General features: G+C 40.4%; 1 protein-coding gene across 1 annotated transcript in view; it reads right to left on the minus strand.

Moving 5' to 3' along the window:
- Window positions 1-12,440, minus strand: part of gbe1b (glucan (1,4-alpha-), branching enzyme 1b) — a 146,585-nt gene that overhangs the window by 2,810 nt on the left and 131,335 nt on the right. The window lies entirely within an intron of this gene.

Genomic DNA, 12,440 nt, shown 5'->3' on the forward strand with positions numbered 1-12,440 from the left:
ATGCAGAAGAATCCTCACTTTTTAGAAAGTGTAAAGGATCCAAACAGTTGTGTGTTTAATGGTCTCATCATATTAGCTGGACTTGTGGGCTGTTATATTGTTGGCTAGTTTAATTTATAATAAAACATCAGATTTTATAAACTACATGTGTTTTGTGCACAAAAATCTTAATGTGTAAAGTAACTAAAGCTGTCAGATGAATGTAGTGCACTAAAAAGGACAATATTTCTCTCTGAAATGTAGCGGAGTAGAAGCATAAAGTCGCATGAAAATAAAAGACTCAAGTAAAGTACAAATACCTCAAATTTGTACTTTAATACAGTACTTGAGTAAATGTACTTAGTTACATTCCACCGCTGCTCTCTGCGAACTTTAAAAGTGTTAATGTACACATGGATCATGGAATTCCCATCTTTCCATTTCAGGCTCCTTCCTGTCCCTTTTTAACAGACATTTACTGCCTCTGAAATATCAACAATTAGTGATTTTCAAATTTGTATTTGAGTGCAGTACTTGAGTAAATGGACTTAGTTACATTCCACCAAAATAACTCTTCAGAGGAGACAGGGGACAGACAGCACAGCGTTGATAGGAGAGGACTGTCAAGGTTAGAGAGGTATAATCAGAGTGTGGCAGAGGTGCAGCTCCAGTAAGACCTCTGGGTGGCACTGGAGTCAGCACATCTGCAGCTTAAAGTCCTGCCTGGGAGCTGGTCTGGAGCATTTTCATTTCAACTTTGAGCTATGGAGAAAATGCATCATGGCGTAGTTGGTGCTGCAAATTTCTTGATCAGTGACTTAATCTGCCGCAGATTAATTAACATTCAATCACATTCAAAGCTTGTGCATTGAAGTGAAGACTCCCCCAAATGAGCAATCTTAGCCTAAAGTAGGGGGCAACATTATGATTAGTTTTTAATCCTAATTTTCAATTCCGAACTCTCCAATCAATGCAATTACTGTGCGATTCATCAACTCTATATATTGGCTGTGCATTAATTGTAAACGTGAGATTCTGTGAAGATACAATCTGCCAACGCTGAGCTAAAAAAAATCTCCAGAGTTTTGGTGGACTGAAGAAAAAACATGTCAGCAAAAAAATAAGCACCGGGGGAAAAAAAAGAAGAAGGAATCGAGCCTGGAAATGTCAGATTCTTTCTATATATACAGTACAAAGAAATCTTAGTGAGGGCGGTGGTTTGGAGCGGTGTAGCTAATAAAGTCTTTGATCAATCCTTTTGATATTCATAGTGTCGTCTGGAGGCAAGGAGCCACTGTGTAACATTAGTCATTTTAGATTTATGCCAAAAGAAAAAGCCAAGCAGACATAAATGATGCTATATTTCCCAACAGAAAACTAAAAAAAAAAAAAAAAAAAAAAAAAAAAACTGCAGAACTGTAAACAATTCAATCACCCCCTGAACTCTTCAAGCCGCCCCTCGGCATCAGTGGATCTGGGCTCGCTGTGGATGTGTTTCTTTGGCAACAGTTTGTCACCGAGGGAGTCTAGCAGCCCGGCGCTCTAACACTGACACAGACATCGGTGACTAATTAAACAGTCACAGTGGGAGAGTTTCCATGCAGAAGCACGGCAGAGAGAAGGGAAGGCACAATGAATCATTGCACCTGTTTAAACAAAAGCTACCACTGCGCCTAACCTGGAGTATGTTGACAGCTTTTATTTCCGCCAAATAGATAGATAGCAATAGTGACACGTTCTAAATCCATCTGTGAACAAAGAGCAGCACACAGTCCCAAATGTTGGCATAGCAATTATTGGAAGACATTCCAATCAACATGTTATTCCTCACAGCACGAAGGTGTTAGACATTAGATACATACATACTCTATGTACTGTAAATGAGCGGTTACCCACTCACACTTATAATTCACACTTGACAGTTAAAAAAAAAAAATGGATCACATATTCCCATTATGCTACATTTTAGTCAGAAACATTCTTAGTGATTTAGAGTAGGGATGCACCGAATCCAGATTTTTGGGGTTCGGCCGAATACCGAATCCACTGGTTAAGATTTTGCCGAATCCGAAACCGAATCCTACTCCCAACCTCAGTCCATTAACACACAGTAAACACATTAATGAAGTAAACAACATCCACAGCCTCTAAAATAGTTAAATGTAACAACTTAATGTTGAATTCACATGCTCTTTTCACATCGTAGGAAAGCCCATCGCTATCGCCAGATGAGTGACAATTTTGTTTGGCAAATTTTCGCTAACCAGTGTATGATGAGGGCATGTTGGGTGGGTGAAATTAGAAAGCTAACACTAGCTAACGAGCAGCAGCTGGCTGTTCGGTCGCTCCGCTCCCACTGTAGGGAGACTCATTTACAGAGTGAACAGCTGACAGCCCAGGAGAGGCACTGTCTGGTTAACACAATATTTTAGCTGTGCCTGTCCTTCCTTTGCCGTACCTGAAGTTGCTGCATTTTGTCTGTAGATTCCTTCATGCACAACTCGTATTCTTTCGGATGTTTCATACCAAATGTTTTAACAGCGGTGATGTTGTGTAGTGTTTAGGGTCCTTGCCACCACGAGACAAATCGGCATTGTAAATTGAACATGTAGCTGGACTTGAATGGCCTTCTTTTGACTGAAAGTACTGCCAAACTACACTTTTTCTGCTCACGAGTTCCATTTCCACTTTCTCACAGCCTACTGCATTGAACGCTCCACCTACGTAAACACCTTCCCGATTATTCCATCGATTAATCGAGTAATCGGATAAGAAATACTTAGTAAGAAATACTTAGTAAACAGCTATAGTAAATATTTATTATTGCTGTGTACTAAAAAAAAGGAAACCTGTCTTTTGTATATATACACAATATTTTTTTTTTAAAAAGCAACATTTTTTATTGCCAAATTCCAAGTACATTTTTGGTGGCCCAAATGTTAATATTTTTCACCCCCTTCCCCTTCTTGCCTCTGGCTCTTTGCACTGGATATGCTAAAGAGCTGTTCACTAACCCGAGGGTAAATGTGACTGTACAAAGCTTACAGCAGGGCGAGTGAGAGGAGAAAGAATAAAGAATGTAGACATCACCGGCATGATGACGTCATTCACGTGCATATTAAGTGGCCATGCTGGGGTGAGGAGCCGGTTTGTCTCCGGCAGCAGCTAAGTTTCCAAAGATTAGTAGCAAACTAATAAACAGTTAGACTACAAACCGACAGCTCTCGTTTTAGCTTGTTGGTAAAACATGGCTATTTGCAGAGTAGCATGCTGTAGGCTAGTTGTGTAAAACAGCGCGGTGGACGAGAGCAGCAGACGGTAGTTAGCTACCTTGTGTCGGGTTTGCTCCGTGGAATGGATGAGTACACTGGATGTTTCCTACAGAGATGATGTAACAGCATGTTTGCAGCTTAAAATGATCCCAAACTTTCTGTCGTTTACTCTCGCCTGTCTCTTCTCTTAGACCCTCGCTATTTTCGTCTTCGTTCATTTGTAATCTGGGCCGTCAGTCTCGTGCATAGACAGTATATAAACGGTCTTGTGTCCACAGAAGCATCAACCTGTTGTGTGCGCTAGTAATTATCCTCCGTGCGGAAACACAGTGAGCCGTACAACCTTAATTACATTGATTTAACGAAGCTTCGAGGCGAAGAATTTTGCTTCGAGGATTTTTTGTAATCGAATTATTCGAGTTATTCGAGGAATAGTTTCAGCCCTAGAACATACTGTTCTATTTATGCTATTTATTTAATTCTTTTATTTATTCTTTATTTAAATGGTTCGCAATTGACTAATACTGCACATACAGTATTGATGTTTATTTAGCAATTTATTTTTTGTAATCCATCGCAGTGGACAACAAGTTTGCAACATTTTATGTCAATGCCACATCATTGTTTTGTGTTTAATGCAGTTTAAAGCAAGCCAATGTAACTCTGGCTGAACAGCAGCCACTGTGGACAGGCGACGCCAGATAATGGTAAATGCTAAAACATAATGTTACAGTACCACGCATTCTTTTCAATGGGTTCGTATGATCTTACGAAATTACAGCGACCTGTCAAATGACAGCGACCTGTCACATGACAGTTATTATGTTTAACCGACCGGTCACGTGACAGTTAAGTTTCGCCAACAAAAGGTGACTGTGAGCCAGGTACCGCTCCCCGTGAGTTAACGGTCGTGACAGTTAAGTTTAGCCACAAAAAGGTGAGTGGAAACGCATTAGAAAAAAGTTTGTGGTTTGTATTAAATCACTGGTCTCCTTAAGTAGTACTTCTGGGAAACTTCAGGACACGAAGTCCGCCGCCCCGCTTAAAACTCCTGTGCTTTGGGACCCATCCACCAACCCAACCACCTCCTTTTTTTCACAGTCTTATACAGCGACAGGCAATGTGGGGCTTACAGTAATAAATACGTAGAATTTATATGAATTACAGTGCATTGCTTTTCGTAACTTAATGCAGGGCGAGATACATTTTGTCCCCGGCATGGATAAAAATAATTCAGCAGAGGCAGGGATATATAGACCAGAAAGGGGGAATTCCCCCCCCAAGCAAATCGCACCCTGGCTATATGTACGAATGGTTCACGAAAACCACCTAAACAGTAGCATAAGTAGCGATGAGTTATAAAGTCAATGAAATGACTCAGTATTCATTAAACAACAATATGTAACCTAAAGCTTGCTAGCATTAGCCACCATGAAGTGATGGTCATGCCGGACTAAGTGTAGTGAAATGAGCAAATATGAGATGTGTTCACTGTGATGGATTCTCCAACTCAAACAAAGAAAAAAAAAAAAAAAAAAACTTTCAAGAGCAGCAGTTGGATGTATGGAGCTGGCCGCCCTTGGAATCAGATTTTTCACATTATAATGTTTCTAAAGCCCACCCCTTGCTCCCAGTGCTAATGGCTTCACATTCCTGGTTAACCTACAGAATGTTATGATCTAATTTAGATCACACATCCAGTCACCCAATATTAATCCAAATGTCACACAATCCTCATCAGTGTAGCACTCATTCTGCTGCCAATGTTTTGTGAAGGCGACGTGCAACAAGCAACCCTGGTCTGTCCATAAAGCCTCTGCTGCTTCCTGGTGAGTCATTTGGAGTAGGTGTTGGTTTATCACTTCACCGGCAGACTCTCATAAACCACATTTCTGATCTAAACAACAGCAGCCAGATCCAACAGCAGTTACTGCACAACAGAAACCTTTGCAAAGCTTGCAATTTGGTCCAAGTGTTAATTACAGAGCTGCAAAAACATGATGAAGAGAAGGCAAAGCAGTTTGTTTTTGAAGTACATGTGCATTTTTACTTATTTTGTCTTCCGAATGTTCATGTTTCGCCTCGTATAACACTCATGTGAGAATTTGGATTTTCTACTCACTTCAAGAGCAGAGACCAGCCTTCGGGCTAATACTCAATGTGATCAATGTTCAAACACACTGATAAAGGATTCATGAGGTGCTTCACAGGAATATATCATCCACTAGGTTTCTGTATCCTGACCCGTGCTGCTCGCAAGAGCACAGCCGGGCTATCTGTGCACCTAAAGTCTCCAGACATGTCTCTGTTTGGATCCATTACTCACTTAACAAGGATCCACTCCCTGGAAGCACTCCTGTGCATGCACGTTGACCAAGGATTTGACTGGGTAACAACACAAACCTGACTTAGATGTTTAACTGACTCCAGACTCAATTAAAGGATATTATCTGTTTCTGTTTGAAGCCAGGGTCTCATTTTTGTAGTTTTGTTGTTTGCCTATTCGTCCCAGGTTATTACCAAGTTCACGGATCAGCACTTAATTTATTGAATATTATGTTAGCAAGACTAATAGGAATAACAGCCCCACATTAAGAGAGTAATGTTTAAAATGGAAAAAAGACTTTGCAAAAAAGAGAACACGATACAGAATTATAACAGTGTCTCAGTCTTTGGTTTACATGAAGATTTACACTACAACAATCTGAAAAGAGAACAAAATGGATGAATGACAATATATCAGAATATAAGTCATGTCAGGATGCTGCAAGTTCCTACCTGTGTACAGTGCATGTTTCAAACAGTATACACAGTATGTGGAAGAGGATTTAGTAGTGCTGTACTGTATATATGTCACAGTTTTACTCTGTAAGTTCACACTTCACCATCAGGCCTTAGATGTTTCTGATGGAAATGTTCGCCGTTTGATCATTTGCTACAAGCCTGCTACGTTCCCCTTCACATTTTCTTTTTCTTCCTCACTTCAGCTACATTTCTTTTTGTGAAACTGTCAAAGGAGACAACCCCTTTGATGCATGCAAAGTTTATTAAAAGGTTTTGAAGAGGCTAATTATTCAGTGTTTCTTAGCGTTATGCCTTTGACATACAACACTCACAAGCTGCAAAATGTGACTAACAGCAAAAGAGGTTAAACCTAAAACCCATTTTCTCACTTGGGAAGTTGTACAGTAGTCCCTGACTACACTAAGTTTTTGCCATGCTAAATGAACAAATTGTAATCGTTCAATAGCAGTAGTGCTAGTTCTTGATGTGCGAGATTCTCATGAAATGCCCTGCTGAGTGTATCAAGCAGTCAGTTCACTCAGATGAAGGCTTGGCTGCAACATTTCTTTATTTGCATAAAGAGATGAGTGCATTTTTCATCTTTTGTATTCTGCTTCATGGCAAGCTGTACAAACATTCACTCTCTTCATATTGCTGCGGATGAAATAAGTGCTGACTCTTTTGTTATTACTAACAAACCCTACTTCAAAGAAAACCAATTCCATTAAAGAGCAGTGAGAGAGTAAAAACTGAGAATGTACTAACACGGACCAAATCTGGTTCATCGCCAAAAGTGACCATTTAACTTTAACAGACGCAGCATATAGGCTATGCTATATATATATGTGTGTGTGTCTAATATATCTGTATTCTCATAGCCATAGTCATAGCCTTTACATACCTGTAGTAATAGACACTCATATAGACACATATCTATATATTTATACAGTGGGTATAGAAAAGAATCACCCCCCTTTAAAATAATCACATTTTGTTGCTTTGCAGCCTGAAATGAAAACGGACAAAAACAATTTTTGTTTTATTCAGCTGTATTCACAACTTATAACATCCAAGTGAAAGATATAATACCAACTTGTCAGTAAAAAAAAAAAAAATTACAAATTAAAAAACAGAATCACTGAGTTGGAAAAAGAATCACCCCCCTCCTAAAAATGACTTGTAAACCCAACTAGATGTAGTTAATCACCTTCTCAATAGCACACAAAGCCAACTGACTTTCAACTGTGATCAGCTGTGGTCATTTTGATTAGCTCAGCATGAAACAAGCTTTTCCTGAAGCATTTCAGTTCTTGGTAGTGCAACTGAAGAAAACAATCAACTATGGGTGGCAAGGCATTGTCAAAAGATCTCCGGGATAAAGTTGTGGACAGGCAGTCAGGAGATGGATACAAAAAAATGTCAAAGGCTTTATCAGTGCCTAGAAGCACAGTGAAGTCTATTATTAAGAAGTGGAAGGTATTTGGTACAACACAGAACCTCCCTGGGTCAGGACGTCGCTCCAAACTGGATGAAAGAGCCAGGAAGAAACTGGTCAGAGAGGCTACCAAGAGGCCTACAGCAACTCTGAAGCAGTTGCAGGAATTCATGACAAAGAGTGGTCATTGTGTGCATGTAACAACAATATCACAAATTCTCCACAAATGTGGCTTGTATGGGAGGGTTGCAAGAAAAAAGCCACTCCTCAAGAAAGGCCACATGCTGAGCTTTGCCAAAACGCACCTTGAAGATTCTAAGGCCACGTGGAAAAAGGTGTTATGGTCAGATGAGACTAAAATTGAATTATTTGGCCTCAACGCCAAACGATATGTCTGGCGAAAATCCAATACAGCTCACCATCCAAATAGCACCATTCCTACAGTAAAGCATGGAGGTGGTAATATCATGTTATGGGGTTGTTTCTCTGCAGCAGGGACTGGAGCACTTCTCAGGATAGAAGGAAAAATGGATTGGGCAAAATGCTGTCAAATTCTTGAGGAAAATCTGGTGTTCTCTGCCAGAAAGTTGTCAATGGGAAGAAGATTTACCTTCCAACATGACAATGACCCAAAGCACACAGCAAAACTGACCACACAGTGGTTGAAGGAGAAAAAGGTGAATGTCCTTGCATGGCCTAGTCAGAGCCCATACTTAAACCCCATTGAAAATCTGTGGAATGACTTGAAGACAGCAGTCCACAAACGGTCACCATCAAATTTAACTGAACTTGAGCAGTTCTGCAAAGAAGAGTGGTCAAATATTGCAACGTCTAGATGTGCAAAGTTAGTAGAGACATATCCCAACAGACTAAAGGCTGTAATTAAAGCAAAAAGTGGTTCAACAAAATATTGAAAGAAGGGGGTGATCCTTTTTCCAACTCAGTGATTATGTTTTTTTTATTTTTTTCTGACATGTTGGTGTTCTATCTTTCACTTGGATGTTATAAGTTGCACTGAGTAAATACAGCTGAATGAAACAAAAACTGTGTCTGTCTTCATTTCAGGCTGCAAAGCAACAATATGTGATTATTTTAAAGGGGGGTGATTCTTTTCTATACCCACTGTATATCATTTCATACCTTGCACTCTGTATATACTGTAGCATATGTTATTTAATCACTACTTAAAGGTCCTATGACATGCTGCTTTTTGGATGCTTTTATATAGGCTTTAGTGGTCCCTATACTATATAATACTGTATCTGAAGTCTCTTTCCAGAATTTCAGCCTTGGTGCAGAATTACAGCCACTAGAGCCAGTCCCACAATGAGCTTTCCTTAGGATGTGACATTTCTGTGTCTGTAGCTTTAAATGCTATTGAGGAGGAGAGGGGGGGGGGGGGGGTATTCTAATATACTTTATATATATCTTTTTAAGTACTTAAGTATTATTATTAGTAAGTAAGTATTTCCAGTGAAACGGAAACCGCAAGACAGCGACACAGCCTTCCAACTCCTACCCAATGCACTGTTGGAGGCAAAATTATGATTTCGATATTAACTTTTATTTTGATAAATTGTGCATAAATGCAGTGACATTTACAGTAAACTAGACTCATTTTAAACTGACAATTTGTGTTAATTGATCTTGATGCGTGGCATATCGTCACAGCCTTTTGACAATCAGCTGATTAAGGCAGTAATTGCATCAGCTGGTGAATAAAAGCCTAGCTGTCATTCAGTTTGGGGCCTTTGGTTTGTAGCCGTATGGTTTTTTTGACCGCTGCTTCAGGTACCGCTCAGAACAGTTACGTGATTGTGAGTTGAAGTTGTTTTTTGTTATCTTTTATTTTTGCTCTGCTGTCAATGCTTGTACAACATCTGGTAAGGACAGTTCATTATTTTGTGGAAAAGACGAAAACGTATTAAATTGAAGTTTGAGCGATAAAGAAAAATAAATGTGAAAACAAAAGGAAAACAGTGGAGTGATTCCGAGTCTTGTTTAAGCGTGTCGACCAAGGCACATTCCAAAGGACAAGAGGGATCAAAAACGTCAGAAAGTTGCTCCCACTGTCAGCATTGCTCTGTATGCACTGTAGAACTTGTTTACCATCGGTGTTTGTTTTGAGGAGGTCGGGGCATTTTTCTCTTTATTGATTTTTTTGATTTATTTATAATGAAGAAAAAGACACGACTGAAAGAGCTAAAGTGATGTCACATATGCAGTAACAACAGTCCAGGAGCACATTTATAAATACACAGAGTGTTGCCGTTACACGATGTTCGCCACAGCCTGCTGAGCCAAACACTGCCGGCTTCATCCAATTATGTGCATTCTTTCTCAGTCTGAGGAGAGATGCATTCTTGGAGGATATGAGAGTTTATTATTGCTCGGTAACGAGGAAGCTGGAGAACTGGCGGACCCATTAAAAAGACAGGCGAGAAGAAGTTTGCGCAACCTTTGAAAGCAACAGTTGTTAAATAAAACATGGATGATGTGGCCAACCTTTTTCGCAGCCCCCGCAAAGGCTCTTGTCTGATTATTCTTGTCATAACCAGGTAGGTGTGAGGAGGAGGAAGAGGAGGAGGAGGAGGAGGAGGAGAAGAAGCATCTTTATGCAAGACTACAGTCTCCCTGTGCAATCTCTACGAGGGTGCCTATGAAAGGAACTACAGTATGTGCCCCACGCTGCCCTCTCCCTCCCTCCCTGTCAGCCCCATTCCTCTCACTCCCTTTCATTCCCCATTAATCCATGATGGTGCCAACATTAGCAGATGACTTGTTAACTAAAGTTCACATTTTGGCCGAGAGGGACGTGGGTGAAGCAGCGGTGTTTGAATTAATATGAGATTTAAGAGAATGTGGAATTTGAGTCCTTATCTGATGAAACCTCAGCTAATATGACGGAGGATCGCTGTCTGCATGAAAGAGGAGGAAGCCTTTTTTTTAAGGTTAAATAATGCTGAAGCGATGCTCTAAATAGCAGTGTGAATTTTCTTAACACATTTTTGATGCATTAAAGTGCTCCGTCCAACGCTTAATATACACGTAGAGTAATATCCTATATCCATTAACTGCAAGACTTTTCGGGTATTGATCAAAGGAGGTTCAAGTTGAGGTCAGATAAACAAACAGCGTTTCCGGTGCTACGTCAACTCCAGGTCCTAACTGAAACAGCTTAAGTGTACTGCCTCCAGCTATTTATTATTTGACTAAACAAACTGAAAAAAAGCAGAGGGAGATGAGGACTGGGCAGACCACTTCACAGACATCACTGTCCTCACGCATTAATTGGATTCATTAACATAAGATCTAACACACGCAATCAGCCAAGTTATAATTGGAGTGTTTGCGTATCGTTGCAGATCTTCACTAATTCATCCCTGAGCTTATTCATAAACATCTACTTGCCTTTTTAGCTTTTTAATCAGGAAAAAATGGCATCAGGAAAAAAACTGAGGCAAACTTGAGGAAGATCCTTGAACACTGCTTAAAATACAGTGTTTCTTTCCATATTTCAAGGACCGACCTGTTTAATGCTATTAGCCGAAAGCAGTCTCCATGATGGAAGCCCAGTGGTTCATTCTCCCAGATATTTTTCTCCCCTCCATGACGCCCTGTGAGTTTAAGAGGCATGCACATAAAAAAGGTTAAGTTCTAACACCATGAATAATGTACATTGTTTGCCGGAGAATCGGAGCAAGCAGTAGATATCAGATTCACACTCAAAACGCTCAATGACTTCAGGATAGTATGAGCAAAATGCTTAGAAGCCAACTATAATATTCACAAACAATGGATATCAAACCCTGATAGACATATCTAGCTTTTTTTCTTACTTTTTCACACAGCCACATTTGATCATTTTCTGGATTCTGCATTAAAGGCTAATCATATTAATGAGGAAGATACTAAATTATAGAGCAGCGGTTAAGCTGAGAGGCCCAGACCAGGGAGATGGTGGCTTTTTGCCAGAACAGGCAGCCCTCTTTCAACACACTTAAAGCTCATTAGAATGGCTCGAAAGGATCATCTCACTACAAACTTAATTTCAAGTTAATTAAATTGATTTGTGAAATCAAACAGCGAACATAAAAGGACAAAACATTAATACACTGACAGCTATTTTTTAAAATGTTGTAATTGCTACAAGCAGTTTGAGTGTACACCTCTTTCCCTGCATAAGGAAAACACAAAACCACTGCAAAACCATCAATAACCACCTGATTAATGCAGTGTTGGAGTACTCGAGTCTTGGGCCACATGTATTAACATTGCGTTCGCGCGAAAAGCTTGCGTGCGCTGATGTATAAAAATGTAACTTGAACGTAAGAATGTGCAGGCCGTCACGCAAACTCCTGAGCAGACGTGAGAATGTTCGGGCCGTCCACAAAGTCTTGTCTGGCTCTGTAACGTGGCAAATTCTAACTGAAAAGTGCCGAAACTCCAGCCTGGCTCCGCCCTCCTACGTACTTCCGCTCAATTTTCATTTTCCTTCAGTACTCCGTCTGGGTTTGTGGTATATTCTTGGGTTTTCTCCGGCCAATCTTTACCGGTCCAATCAGCGAACAGAGGGAGTGGCTGAGAACAATAACGTTGAGGTCGTGTGCTAGTTTGAGTTGTAGTTCAGTAATGGCGGTGGAGAAAGATGCGAGTGAAGCCATTCGGTCCATTGTGGCAACACTGCTGAATATCCAGAAGTTAAAGCCAGAGCAAGAACATTCTTTGCTGAGTTTTGTTGGTGGCCATGACGTTGTGGCCCTCCTCCCCACGGGGTTCGGGAAAAGTTTGATTTTCCAGCTCGCTCCGTTAGTGGTGAAGGAGTTAGCTAAGGCTAACGCTAGCGATGCTAAGCCGACGTCACGACCAAAAGTTAGCGTTTGGTTATGACAGATCTAGAGTGGCTCTGGGCAGATCCAATAGTTTTAAACTTCAACAGAGTACCCGCCAAGTTAACACTTGTCAATGGA

This window comes from Sander lucioperca, chromosome 5, assembly GCF_008315115.2.
Source record: "Sander lucioperca isolate FBNREF2018 chromosome 5, SLUC_FBN_1.2, whole genome shotgun sequence".
NCBI classification, from domain to species: domain Eukaryota; kingdom Metazoa; phylum Chordata; class Actinopteri; order Perciformes; family Percidae; genus Sander; species Sander lucioperca.